At 39.8% G+C, this 13,693-nt stretch overlaps 1 protein-coding gene across 3 annotated transcripts in view; it reads right to left on the bottom strand.

The window, feature by feature from the left end:
• The window catches only part of RNF125 (ring finger protein 125), a 103,869-nt gene that overhangs the window by 41,672 nt on the left and 48,504 nt on the right, over window positions 1–13,693 (bottom strand). For all 3 annotated transcript variants that reach the window (XM_081253443.1, XM_081253442.1, XM_081253441.1), the window contains exon 2: window positions 11,965–12,132. The gene's annotated coding sequence lies outside the window, so the exon portion shown is untranslated. The remainder of the gene's footprint in view (window positions 1–11,964; window positions 12,133–13,693) is intronic.

Genomic DNA, 13,693 nt, shown 5'->3' with positions numbered 1-13,693 from the left:
AGGGTAAGAAGGTCAGGGAAGACTTCTTGGATGCGGTGACATTTGAGCAGAGTCATGAATAATGAAAAGGAGTCAGCCACTCAGAGATTTAGGAAGAAGCTTGCTAAGCTCTGGGAACAGTGAGCAAGGCAAGAACAACAACAACAAAAACCAGGGTGTGGAGCTGGAGCATGAGGGACCAGAGGTGTAAATGGCATGAGATGAGGTAGGAGACGGTCCTGATCATACCCAGTCTTACAGGGCAAGACCAAGAGCTTGGGTTTTATTCCAGGTGCCACGTTTGATTTAATTCCACTGCTGTGTGGTTTGGAAAAAACAGGAACAAAATAAGAATGGAAGCAGAGAAACCAGTTAGGAGGTTACTGAATGAATCCAAGTGAGGATAATAATGGCCCGAACCAGGGAGTCACCTGGGTAGTAGGTGAGAGATGGACAGGTTTGTGATATATTTTAGACAAAGACCTAAATGGGCTTGCTAATGAATTGGGTATAGGAGTGAAGGAAAGATAGCTATTGCTACCTGTAAAAGATAAACAAAAACCTTCCCTTGATCCCACATTTCCCTCAGCTCCTACACTATGTCTTCTTTAAGGCCAAATTTCTTGACCTGATTCTCTACTTTTTAGGTCTTCATTTCTTAATTACTCCATCCTTATGCCATCTAACCTGGGTTCTGAACTGACCACTTTATCTGTCCAAAAACTGCTTTGTCATCAGTGTCAGTGGTGGGTGGCTTTTATGTGGATAAATCTAATAGACATCCTTTTAGTCCTTTTCTTGCTTCACCTCTCAGCTGCATTTGTCAGTGTTGACTGCTCCCTCCTTGTAGAAACATGCTTTGGCTTTCCTTCTTTCTTTCTGGCTGTTCTTTCTCAGTCTCCTTCACTGGACTCCCCTGCTCCATGGAAAAGCTAAGTGCTACGGATCGCAGGATTCTGTCTTGGGACCTTTTCCCTTCTGATCACTCATTCCCTACCTAAGAATCTCAAAAATCACATAGATTCTGTTACCATCTAGATTCCAAACTCTTTATCTTTCCTCTAGGCTCTCAAATGCCCAACTGCTTTCTTGATATAATCACCTGGTTGCTTCAGGCACCTTCAACTCAACACTGCCAACAATGAACTCATTATTGTGACTTCCCACCTGTTCTACCTCCAGTTGTTTATTCCTCTCTTAGTAAATGGCATCAAAATCTACCTAGTAGCTCAGTCCAGACACCTGGGAGCCATCTTTGATTTCTTCCTCGTCTTCACTCACATTGAATCAATCCCAATCACAGTTCTGCCTCCAATATATCTCTCAACAGTTCTTGAATTGTTTCATTTTTCTCTATTCCCATGGCCAGCCACCACTTACTTTAAACCACTGTGTTCTCTTGTGTGACCTGTTGCAATAGTTCCTATCTGCTCCACCTGCATCCACAATAGCCACTGTCCAATCTATTATCCACATCGCAACTAAAGTGACCTTTTGAAAAGATATCCTATCTTGTATCACTCCATGCTCAAAAGACTTAAATGGCTCTCCATAACCCTTAGCATTACATTTCAAATACTTAGCATGATCTACGAAGTTCTCCATGATCTTACTCCTTCCATAACTATAATCAGTAGAATACCTTCAGCAGCAGGGAATAGAAATTCAACTGAACACACCTTAATCAATAAGGATATTTATTATCTAATAGGTAAATTAGTCCAGAGCGAAGCAGTTCCAGAGTTGGCTCAGCAGTTAAAGATGTCCTTAAGGTCTCAGCCCTTTGCCATCCCCAGTGTATTAGTAGTGTCTTCCTCATGACGGAAGGATGGCAGGAAGTGCTCCAATAATCACATCTACACACAACCATCTCCAAAAGCAGAAAGGAAAGATAGAGTTTCCTTCTATTAGCTCCTTCTCCTTTTAAAGTGGGAGGAAAACACTTCCTAGGGGCCTTCTTCTGCAGACTTCCCCTTATATCCTATTTGTCTAAACTGGGCCCCATGATGGTTCTTAAACCAGTCACCAGCAGAGGACAATGAGGGTACTCTAACTGGCTTAAACTCATAATATACTCCACCAGGCTTGGCACTTCAGTTGTCTGAGCAATACAATTAGGGGTTCTTTACTGGGAAAGAAGAAGATAAGGAAATTGGATAGGCCAACAATAGGGCCTCCCAAAATACCACTGTGGGCCCCATCTGCTATCACTCTCTCCCTTATTCTGCATGGTCCTAAATTTCTCTTACTTCTTATAATTTCTGGACTGTACGAAGCTCCTTCTGACCTCAGCGCCTTTATACATGCTTTTTTGCTCTGTTTGAACACTTCCTACCAACACCCACAACTCTCAGCTCCTCTCATTCAAATCTCAGGTCTTAGTTTGGTGACTTTCTACACCACATCCATCTCATACTATCATCTCCTTGATTTTCTCATAGTCTGCTGTATTGGCCTTCCTATTTCTCCTGTGGCGGCTACTCTTAAGAGCAGACATAATGAATGTGAAGTGTAGGAGCAGCCTTGCGTGTAGGAGCTGATACATGTATTTATCCTTATATATGTAATTCGATACTAAATTCACAAGATAGATATTATGTGTTCCCATTTTATAGGCTCAGAGAATGTAACTTAGCAAAGGTCACATAGCAAACATGTGGCAGATCCATAATTTAATACCAGATCTTTTGTTTTAAAATCCATGTGTTTTGCACTAAGGCACTTGTGTAGAGATGAGAAGTACTAAGAATCTTAGAAAAGAATAAGACAAAAATTAGATAAATTAAGGCAGGAAACTGGGACCTGGGAGGATAGATGAAAATTAAACATCTGATATTATTTATAAGGCTCTTAATAAACTTATAAAATTGACAGTAATGATGATAATGATGATGATGATGATAATGATGATGATGATGATGATGGAGGAATCAGCCAGAGAATAAATTTATAATCCAGACTCTAGGCCCAGAAAGGCATCAGAAGTATAGGTTAGTACAAAAGAAATTTGAAAGCCCTATAATCAACACCTCTGGTATCAAGAAGGCTGATGAATCTCTCACTAAATCAAAAGGAGAATAAAATTGTCAGAAAAAATACATACTTTCCTTACTTAGTTCCTTCCAGTTGTAATGAAAAGAAATGAATTTACAATTTTAAGTAGTGCTGAAGATATGAGAAAGACGTCTCTATATTCTTTGAAGTTTATTGTTCATACCAGAAACTTAGAGGAAATCTAAATGTCCATAATAGGAAAATGTTTTTGTAAAGTATGGTAAATTTACTTAACAAACAGATAAAGCTCCATTTAAAAATGTGCAGCTTGGACTTCCCTGGTGGTGCAGTGGTTACAAATCTGCCTGCCAGTGCAGGGGACAGGGGCTCGAGCCCTGGTCCGGGAAGTTCCCACATGCCACGGAGCAACTAGCCTGCGCTCTAGAGCCCTCAAGCCACGACTACTGAAGCCCACACGCCTGGAGCCCGTGCTCTGCAACAAGAGAAGCCACCGCAATGAGAAGTTTGCGCACCGCAAGCAAGAGTAGTGCCCTGTTCGCCGCAACTGGAGAAAGCCCGCGCACAGCAACAAAGACCCAACGCAGCCATCTCCCCTCCACCCCCCAAAAATGTGCAGCTTGCCATTTTTAGGCCTGTTTGTAGTGTTTCATTTTAAAAATGCACGTGGGTGAAAAGACAGGGATGTTTATTATGGTATTGTTTGTAATAGCAAAATATTAGAAATACTTTGAATGTCTACCAATACAAGAGTGATTAAATACATTATGGTACATCTTTACAATGGAATACTATGCAGTCTTTAAAAAAGAAGAGCAACTCTGTAACTCTCCTCAAAGGAACCTCTCCAACATATACTGTTGTGAAAAGGGCTTTAGGAGCACAACTGTATGTATTGAATACTATCATTTATATTTTTTAAAGCCCATATGCATGCATCCACACATACACACACACACACATATTTGTACTGGCATATGCATATTAATATCCTTAAAAATATACACAAGGAATGTGTATGTAAGTGTGATTGCCTCAAGGGAGGGGAACTAATTGGTTGCTGGGGAGCAAGAATGGGAAGAAGTAATTTTATTGCATGATCTTTTGCATATTTTGATATTTGTGCTGTGTATGCACTGTAATAGATAAAAATTAATTTTAACATACATATACCCTTCAATGCAATAATTCTAATCCTTGAACTAATGTGTAGACAAACATATAACAAGGAGATATAAACAGAAATGTTCTTTGAAGCATTGTCTATAATATCAAAAATATGCAGCTAACAAAATTTCCATGGGGAATGATTAAATATATTATGGTACACACATTCTGTGGAAAGCAATGCAGTAATAAAAAGAACAAGCAAAATTTTATAGCACTTAACTATATATCAGGTATTAAGCTAAATGCTTTATATATAGTAACTAATTTAATCCTCGTGGTAACCCTATGACATAGGTAACTAATTTTGTCCTCCTGATTTTCCAGAGAAACAGAGGTGCAGATAGGTTAAAAACTTCCCTCAGATCACATTCATGGTAAAAAGCAGAGCTGGGAGTCCAACCCAGGAAAGCTCTCTCAATATCTACGAATTTAACCACTGTGCAATATTGGCCTTCCCTGGGATAACATGGGAGGTATCTCTAAGACACTGTTAACTAAACAGGGATATTGTTGAAAAAAGAGATGTTATACTTCTTATGAAGAAAAAGCATTATATATTTCTCACTGGGGGAAGGCAGTGCAGTACATGTTCAAGATCCTAGCTCTTTCTCTTGCTGAGTGACCTTGGCAAGTTACTTCTTTGGTTTCGTTTCCTCATTTTCAAAACACAGATAATGTTTACTTGTAGAACTGTTGTGAGAGGTCAAATGCAATAATGTTGAAACCCTTGCTCATTGCCTGGCAGGTAGTATTAAATAAATGTTAGTTAGCTCTGGCTTTGTTTATTCAGCAAACATCCAAGGAGAGCCTACTGGGTGTCACGCTCCTCACTGGACTCTGGGGACACAAGCAGGAGCAAGACTCAATGGAAGGACTTCCCGGGTGGTGCAGTGGTTAAGAATCTGCCTGCCAATGCAGGGGGCATGGGTTCAATCCCTGGTCCAGGAAGATCCCACATACCGTGGAGCAACTAAGCCCGTGCGTCACAACTACTAAGCCTGTGCTCTAGAGCCCACGAGCCACAACTACTGAGCCCACGTGCCACAACTACTGAAGCCCATGCGCCTAGAGCCTGTGCTCCGCAACAAGAGTAGCCACCCCAATGAGAAGCCTGCGCACCACAACGAAGAGTAGCCCCCACTCGCCTCAACTAGAGAAAAGCCCATGCACAGCAACAAAGACCCAACACAGCCAAAAATAAATAAATAAATAAATTTATTTATTAAAAAAAAAAAAGACTCAATGGAGTGGAAGCTGTTGCTTTTGTCTGCCCAGTATCTCCTAACCTTTTTCAGTAACAGCACCACATCCTCTTCCTTTGGAGGAACTGACTTTTCGTCATCTCACATGACCTCACTGGGGCCACCAATCATGTGTCTGCTTTGTAGCCCTCGTTGCCCTCCCCTGTCCTGAGTAGGAGTTCCTGTTGCTGGGATCTGCAGCTTCCCTGGTGTCTGTGCTTCCTAAGTACAGTTGACACACTTCCTGTTTATCTCCTAGCTATGCAGTATCTTAACAGTGCTTCCTCTTTTTTCTTGATTAATTTATTGAGTTGAGTTCTGTTGCTTGCCACCAAACTCACTTACATATTTATTCTGCGTTCTCAAGGCCTTTCATGGCCAAGTAGGTAAGATGGACAGAAAAATAGCATTACTTTTGTTATTCAATATGATAAGACCAATCTATACAGAGAAAGATCATTATTGGTGCTGACTTAGCCCAGGTGGAATGTAATGAAGGGGAGGAGGAAGAAAGAGCATTCCAAATAGAGGGAATCTGGAATGAAAGACAGAAGGGCAGAGCATTCCAGATAGAGGACCTGGTGAGCACAGATAAGGAGGCAAGCAGCAGCATGCTCTGTTCGAGTCTACAAGTCTACAAGTCTGCTGCAATTTTAAGCACACAGCAGGCGGTAAGGAGAGAAAAAAACCAGAGACCTAGGCAGAGGTTATATCATGAAAGGTATATTTGACAGGTGAAAAAATTTCAACTTGCTTCTGTGGCTTAGCAGAGCCAGTTAGGAGGTTAGGTAGAAGAGTGAAATGGCCATACTGCGATTTTGACAAGTCACTCTGTTCATGTCAAGGGTTCTCAAACATTATGTAGCATCAGAATCACCTGAGGAGTTTATTAAAATGGCCTCATTCCAAGATATTTCAATTCAGGAGTGAGCTATGGAAGCTGCATTTTTAACAGTCCCCCAGCTGGTTCTGATGCAGGGGGTCAATGGACCATTCCTTGAGAAATGTGGTTCCACATGATGGGCAAGCAGCAGATCCTTTGGGTTACTCTGACAACAGCAGAGATGTCAGTTTCCAGGAGAGAGTTACTTACATGCATTGCTAATGTAATCTGTCCACCACCTTGACCCTGCCTCCTCAATACTGGATGAGATTACACTGGTAAGTACCATGGCACCGAAACATACATATCTCTGTATTTACAAAGACAATTAAAAAATTCCTACCTATAAACCTATCGAGAGTAATAAAGATTCATAGTATTCATCAGAAATACAGGCATCCGACATGTGAATCTGAATGGTGTGAGCACACCTCCACAATCTGAAGTGTCATTTGATGGTACAGTGAGGCACGATTCTCTTCTCAAAGGGAGAAGAACATCATTACAAATGAAGTTTTGCTGAATGAAAGACCTATGAGTTCCCCCCCAGGTAAGGTCCTAAATCTTCGCCTCCGGCTTCAGCATAATTGGTTTTTCATACTTGAATACTGTCCTCAGTTTTCCTGCTAAGCAATCTCACTGCTGTTTGTTGCTAGGTTTCCCAGGTAGCGTGTTAGGGGCAGCTGTCCCTGTGCCTTTCCGACCATTGCCATTTTCTGCAGCCATGGACAGTCACATTACAGCATATTCTCAAAACATGCTGTCTGACTCCAGGAATAACTCGGTGGAATATTTCTGTAACTTTCAGTGGACAGCACAACTGAGGAATGTTGGAACCAAATCCACATTTGGGGTGTTCTACTTCAATGAACATGAAATCGTGGCGTGCCTAGAATGGGAAAGGACCACAGAGGGTTTCTGACCCAGTTCTCTCATTTTGCAGATTAGTAAGCTGATTTCCAGTGAAGTGAAAGCAGTTACACTGCATCCTTCAACATTTCAAATGGACACATTTGAAAGAAAAATTAAGGCATTAAGTACTCGGAAAGTATTGGCATATTTATAAGCGACGCAGTCTATTTGGGGAGGCAAGATCACAAATGATGAAAAGGTAAGTAACAATAAATGATTTAAACAGTAGTTTAAAACAAAATTAGAAGCAATATTAACAAAGTAGTCCATGATTAATTGCTTACAAATATAAGATCTCTTTGTGATTTTGCACAACACCAACAATTTGCCATTGAATATTCTTCTATTACCTACACAACTATCCATCTTTTATCACAGAATAATGTCAATGCTTCAGGCTTTAATTCCAAAAAAATGTGATTGCTTTCTGTGCTGCCATTATAAGCAAATAATATAGATATATTATGTCTTTTCACCTGGGGAAGGCAAAAATATACTTTATTGGTACACATGAGTGTATATAAATATGCTCCCATTACGGAAGTCTTCTTTAAGCTAGAAGATAGTAAAGATAACAACAGATACTATATTGATTGATTACTACAAATTATGCACAATGTTTAATGCCAAGTACATATATGGATGTATGTATTATAACAATTAAGCCATGTATACATTCATATACATACATGTGCTTTTATATACATATGTGTGTGTATAGTTGAATGTTTCAATGACACATTTCTTTCTGATCCCCTTTTCAAAATTTAGGCTAAGAGAGTAACTTGTCCGAAGTCGAACAATCGCCATGTGACAGAGCCAGAGTCTGGCACCACATAGCTCAGCCTCCTAAGTCTATGTTTTTGGTCACTACACAAGGTTACAGGTGTCAGGTTTTTCCCATTATAGCACCAGATATATAGGTAGGACTGAATCTGTTTTATTTATGCTGTTTGTTTCCTTAGGTTGACACTCTGAGTTCCCAAATCCAGAAAATAATATAGGATATGGTGAAAACAGACTTGATTTTTTTAAGGCATAACATAGATAACTGAAAATATCTTACAGCATTAAAGATGTCCCTAGAATAAAGCAGCTGTAAACTTTGTTATTCCCACTTTACAAATGGACAACTCAAGCATACAAATAGGCCTAACACACCATTTATTTCTAGCCTATGCCCTCACAATTTGAAAGGTACGTCAGTTGAAAAAGAGACACAGAAATTATGGTAGAAGTTAAATTCCAATGATCTGGAGTGGCAACAACAGCTACTGTATGAATTTTATGAAGAAATTTCTGGGAAAATTAATGGTAAGAGCTCTTTTTCTGTGCCTCAAACTGAAGAACAACTTCTCCTCTTAAAAAATAGCATAGCAGTAAAGGTTGTGGGTGTCATTTTTTTGACATTATATCCAAATCCATATCAGTTGCACCATGTGAAAGACCAGTGGTGTCCTCAGATGTTGAAGTAAACAACTACTGTCTATAAGAAAGTGCTAGAATAAATATGTTTTATGCAGTGCTTGTGTTCCTCTTTTCCCTCCTCTGTTTGTATTTGGTCTTCTGATCTTTTGCACAAGCAATAGGAAAAGTGGGACAGGGTGGAGAGACACGGCCCACCTGGGAATTAGATGCATACCCCTGGGCCAGGATAAGGACATGCTGTGAAGCAACCCTCCAGGTGCCGTGCTAGATACACAGAGCCTTTTTCCAGATGGTGCCCGGACAGGTTAGATGAGGTGCTGGCTGGGTGGGGTCACTTTGTGTCCCTTTACAGTTAGCAGCACATGTTGAAAGAAGAGGTGTTGTGGACCAATGGACACTGGAGTAAGTTTATTAATTTTAAGACTTCAACTGGGATTATTAAAAGTGTAGCAGTTCTCCAACTTCAGTTGGAGTACACCAAAATAACATAGCATCACTGTAAATTTATTAAAAGCACAATATCCAAGATTTATATAAAAGATCATACAAAGAGAATTAACTTAAATCCATAAGTCCTTCTTCAGAGCACCAGGCAATTCGATCCAGCATGTTAAGAATGTGCCACAAAAAAAAAAAAAAAAAAAAAAAGAATGTGCCACAATTGTTTTGTAGTGTATGTATATACCTCTAATGAATTGTATTGGCCTATTTTCTTCTTTTATTGGTCCCAGTATAAAACTGGCTTCCCTTCCAATATGTAAAACCAGTCACTATTAAAATGCCAGTGAGGGTCCAGTGAGCATTTTTTTTTTTTAGCAAGCAATTTTGTGATCAGAAACATATCAATCATATGATATCGCTTATATGTGGAATCTTAAAAAATGGTACAAGTGAACCTATTTACAAAACAGAAATAGAGTCACAGATGTAGAAAACAAACTTATGGAGGGAAATGGGGGAGGAGAGATAAATTGGGGGACTGGGATTGACACATATACACTACTATATATAAAATAGATAATAACGGACTTCCTTGGTGGCACAGTTGTTGAGAGTCCACCTGCCGATGCAGGGGACACGGGTTCGTGCCCTGGTCCGGGAAGATCCCACATGCAGCAGAGCGGCTAGGCCCGTGAGCCATGGCCGCTGAGCCTGCACAGCCTTGCTCCACAACGGGAGAGGCCACAACAGTGAGAGGCCCGCGTACCACAAAAAAAAAAAAAAAAGATAATAAGGACCTACTGTATAGCACAGGGAACTCTACTCAATACTCTGTAATGACCTATATGGGAACAGAATCTAAAAAAGAGTGGATATATGTATATGTATCACTGATTCACTTTGCTGTACAGCAGAAACTAATACAACATTGTAAATTAACTATACTCCAATAAAAATTAATTTAAAAAGAAACACATCAATAGTTTGTCAATTTTTAAAATAAATTTTAAAATTTACATGAGTCTAATCAAACATGATTCCACTCAAAAAAAGAGAAATAAGCAGCTCTATATTCGCCTTATATTTAACCTTTGTATTTACAACTGCTAACTGCAATACATAAACTAACACACTCAAAAGATTTAATGGAAATACTGCTTTATTAGATTTGCTTCAGAGAATCATCTGGAACTCCACTGCCAGATAAGAATGAGTAGCCAAAAGGTTGGTCAAAAACTGAAGTTATCAATAGGGATGGTAGAGTAGCAGTAATGCAAAGGACAAGCAAAATTTAAATGGAAAATTTTTATGTTAGAATAATATAAAATTAACATTAATTATGAGTTAATCCTATCCTAAACATAAAACTTACAAGAATAAAAACTAAACACCAATTGTAAACTGAACCACTGTGCCCCTGGCCTAACTCAGAAATAATGGCCTTTTCTACGGCATAGCGGTGGCCTCCTTCTAGCTTGTCTCCGTGTCAAAGAGAATACAGAAAAATCAGGGGATTCTAGGTCAGCAGTTGCAGAGGTAAGAGAAGGATCACTGTTTCCTTCACTTTCAGGCTCTGGAGAGTACTCCTTCAGGCAACAGTGGAAAAATCAATGCCAGATGGCTCTCAAGGAGATTTTGCTAATGGTTCTGTTATTGTCAAATCCCCTGTGGAAAAATTCCGATACAGCAGGGCGGGGCAGCAGACTTCATATCTCGTGAACCGCTGACCTCCAAGGTAGAGGAAGCCGCTGGTGCGGTCTCACCCACAGGCCCTAGCAAAGACTGTTTTTCCCAGTACCAATGAGTTATGACTTGGTTTTCAGACAAACAGCAGAAATTTCCTCCCTTTTCCACTTTTGATTTGTGTTGAAGTGGTATTTTATTTTATTTTATTTTATTTTTTATTTTTTTCGGTACGTGGGCCTCTCACTGCCGTGGCCTCTCCTGTTGCGGAGCACAGGCTCCGGACGCACAGGCCCAGCGGCCATGGCTCACAGGCCCAGCCGCTCTGCAGCATGTGGGATCCTCCCGGACCGGGGCACGAAGCCGCATTCCCTGCATCGGCAGGCGGACTCTCAACTACTGTGCCACCAGGGAAGCCCTAAATCCACTTCTTAACTATCACTTTGTCTCTCACTGAATTCTTTCTGCTATGAGACATCAAGAACCTCAGCTTCATTAAGTCCTGAGGCCAGGTTTGTGATCTCAGTTAAAAGACCATGGGTTCAAGTCCCAATCTGGGTTTTGGCTGGGTTTGAGTCCCGGCACCTGGGTTCAAGTCCATCAGAGGTGCACAGTTTCAGCTGGCGAGTGAACTAAGGGACAGTGATAAGCTAGACCAACTCCCGCTCATCGTCAACACCATGGGGGACACCTTCTGTACCATTCCTTGGCGACAACTTTTCAGGCACCAACACCTGGTTGGGAGACTACCTTGGAAGGGATAACATTTAAAATTGTTTACTGAAGTTCAAGTTTATGTTATTCTTGTGACAGAGTTTGTCAGCAGGAAGAGAAATACTAAATTAACTAGGATTATTTGGCTCTAATGGGACGCTTGTCCAGATGTGAGTCCCTTGGGATATACATGTTTCGTGCTCACAGTTTTGTGCTACATCCTTAGAAGGCTTGGGGGATGGTGAGGAGAGAACGGCTGGCTCTGTGGAGTGTGCGAAGGCGTCCACACCTTGTCTGCAGGTCATTTCAGTCACATCTTCTTAATCAGAATATATAATCTTACTACTTTACTCAATTTCATAGAGAAATCAAAAGAAGCATACAATACTATGAGCTTTTTTGCATGGTCTACTCAAGATAATTCAGCAGCTACTATTTTTGACTGAGTATTGGTGTCTTTGGGGAAACAAAAAAACGTTGGATGGATTTAGAAGTACTTGCCTGTCTCATCCCAGATGTTTGTGATCCAGGCTCCAGGTGTACATTTTGTGTCCTCATCTCCATCATGACCAAACTCTTTTTGGCATGTCGTGCAGTATGCTCTGCTTTGGTTAGTTATTCCCTGATTCGGTGGTATGCATCCTTCTGTCTTTCATTAAAATAACATGGCTGTCAAAAACAAAACAAAACAAAACAAAACAAAACAAAACTCAACAGGGGATTATGTCAGCAACAGAGAAGAACAATGAGCAACTTAATTTATTTGACCTTACTTGTATTGCTATTATGATGGTGGCTCATTGTTCATTTTACATTAGATGTTCTGGTTTTGAAATTATTAATGTCAAGGGTTATCTAAAAATGCAGTAATCAGTTGTTTTGTCTGCCTCCCCAGATAGGAATCTCATTCAACCTTATGGACCTAATATCTAGCATAAGGTCTTAAACATGGTAGGAACATGATGAAAGTTTGCTAAATGCCAAGTGAAATTCCTTGTAACTAGCCACTCACAGTCACTCCACATTTACTGATAATTTTAAAATGAGCTCTTCCTGGAAACTTTTACTTCTCTCATCTATCTACATGCTTAGCATAAAATATAGGAATATAGGGAGTTCTTGAAAAATTGAATTGTTAATGTTAACATCAACATAACTTTATAAGCAAATCAAGTCTTCTAAATTATTTGAAAGTAGTTGAAAACCATTTGCTTAAGGTGTATAAATATGTCATTTATATATATGTAGTGAAAACTATTCTTCATGGGAAAAAAGATGAGCCAGTTTACCAAGGCTTTATCCGTTTGTAGAACACATGGAAGTATATTAACAATCATCATTTAAATGTCAGTGATTCTCAGCCCCACAATCACTGAAGCAGGACCTCTACTTTTTTTCAGTTTGACCACAAGTATTTCTGGGGCTTATCAAGAGGTATCTCACATATGCTTGCAAAAGAGTCCTTTCCCATTGGGCGTTGTCACTGCTCTATGGTAACTACTTCATCAGATTCCATCACCCTTTGCTGGGTGCTGCTGCAGACCCTTGCAGGGCTGCCCTGATTCTCTGCCTAACACAGGGTTGTCTGCCTGCTCCCCTACAATTCTGATAGGCACCACTGTCTCTGTTGGTTACTACCACTGATAGGAGTACCTTTCCATATTAATAGATATAATTATATGAAGCATTTTTGTTGACTCATATTGTTATTTATTTGTACACATCAGAATTTATCATACATTTTAATGGCATTTTATGCACTGTACCATAATTGATTTAACCAATCCCCAATTATTGGACATTTGGTTATTTTGTTTTTTACTATTATAAATAATGCTGCAATGAACATCCTTGCAGTCAAAACTTGCACATTTCCTTAATCTTTGCTTTAGGATCATAATAGCTAATTGGATGTTTTACATGCTTCTTAAAAGCAAGGAAATTATTTCATAGGTAGTTCAAGAACTGAAGAGTTTGCAGGATTTAGAAGAGCAACTGATAAAAACAGAAAACTCTAACAATTATACCATGTATACCAGCTTAATTACCAGCTACAACAATTCAAGGAAGAGCTGTTCACTGGCCTAGAGCAACTATCTTCCTGGCTACGTTGGTTTTGTTTAGAAACTGCTCACCATCAAGTAAACATGTGGTTTTGGAATAATTTTGCAGACATTTTTATTGTTTTTCTTTAAATATGTAATTAAGTTATTTGAATCCAAAGAAGAGC

This window comes from Mesoplodon bidens (genome assembly GCF_964165515.1).
Source record: "Mesoplodon bidens genome assembly, chromosome: 13".
In the NCBI taxonomy this organism is placed as follows: domain Eukaryota; kingdom Metazoa; phylum Chordata; class Mammalia; order Artiodactyla; family Ziphiidae; genus Mesoplodon; species Mesoplodon bidens.
Note: the sequence above shows the minus strand (reverse complement) of the source record. Positions and strands in the feature narration are given on the sequence as shown.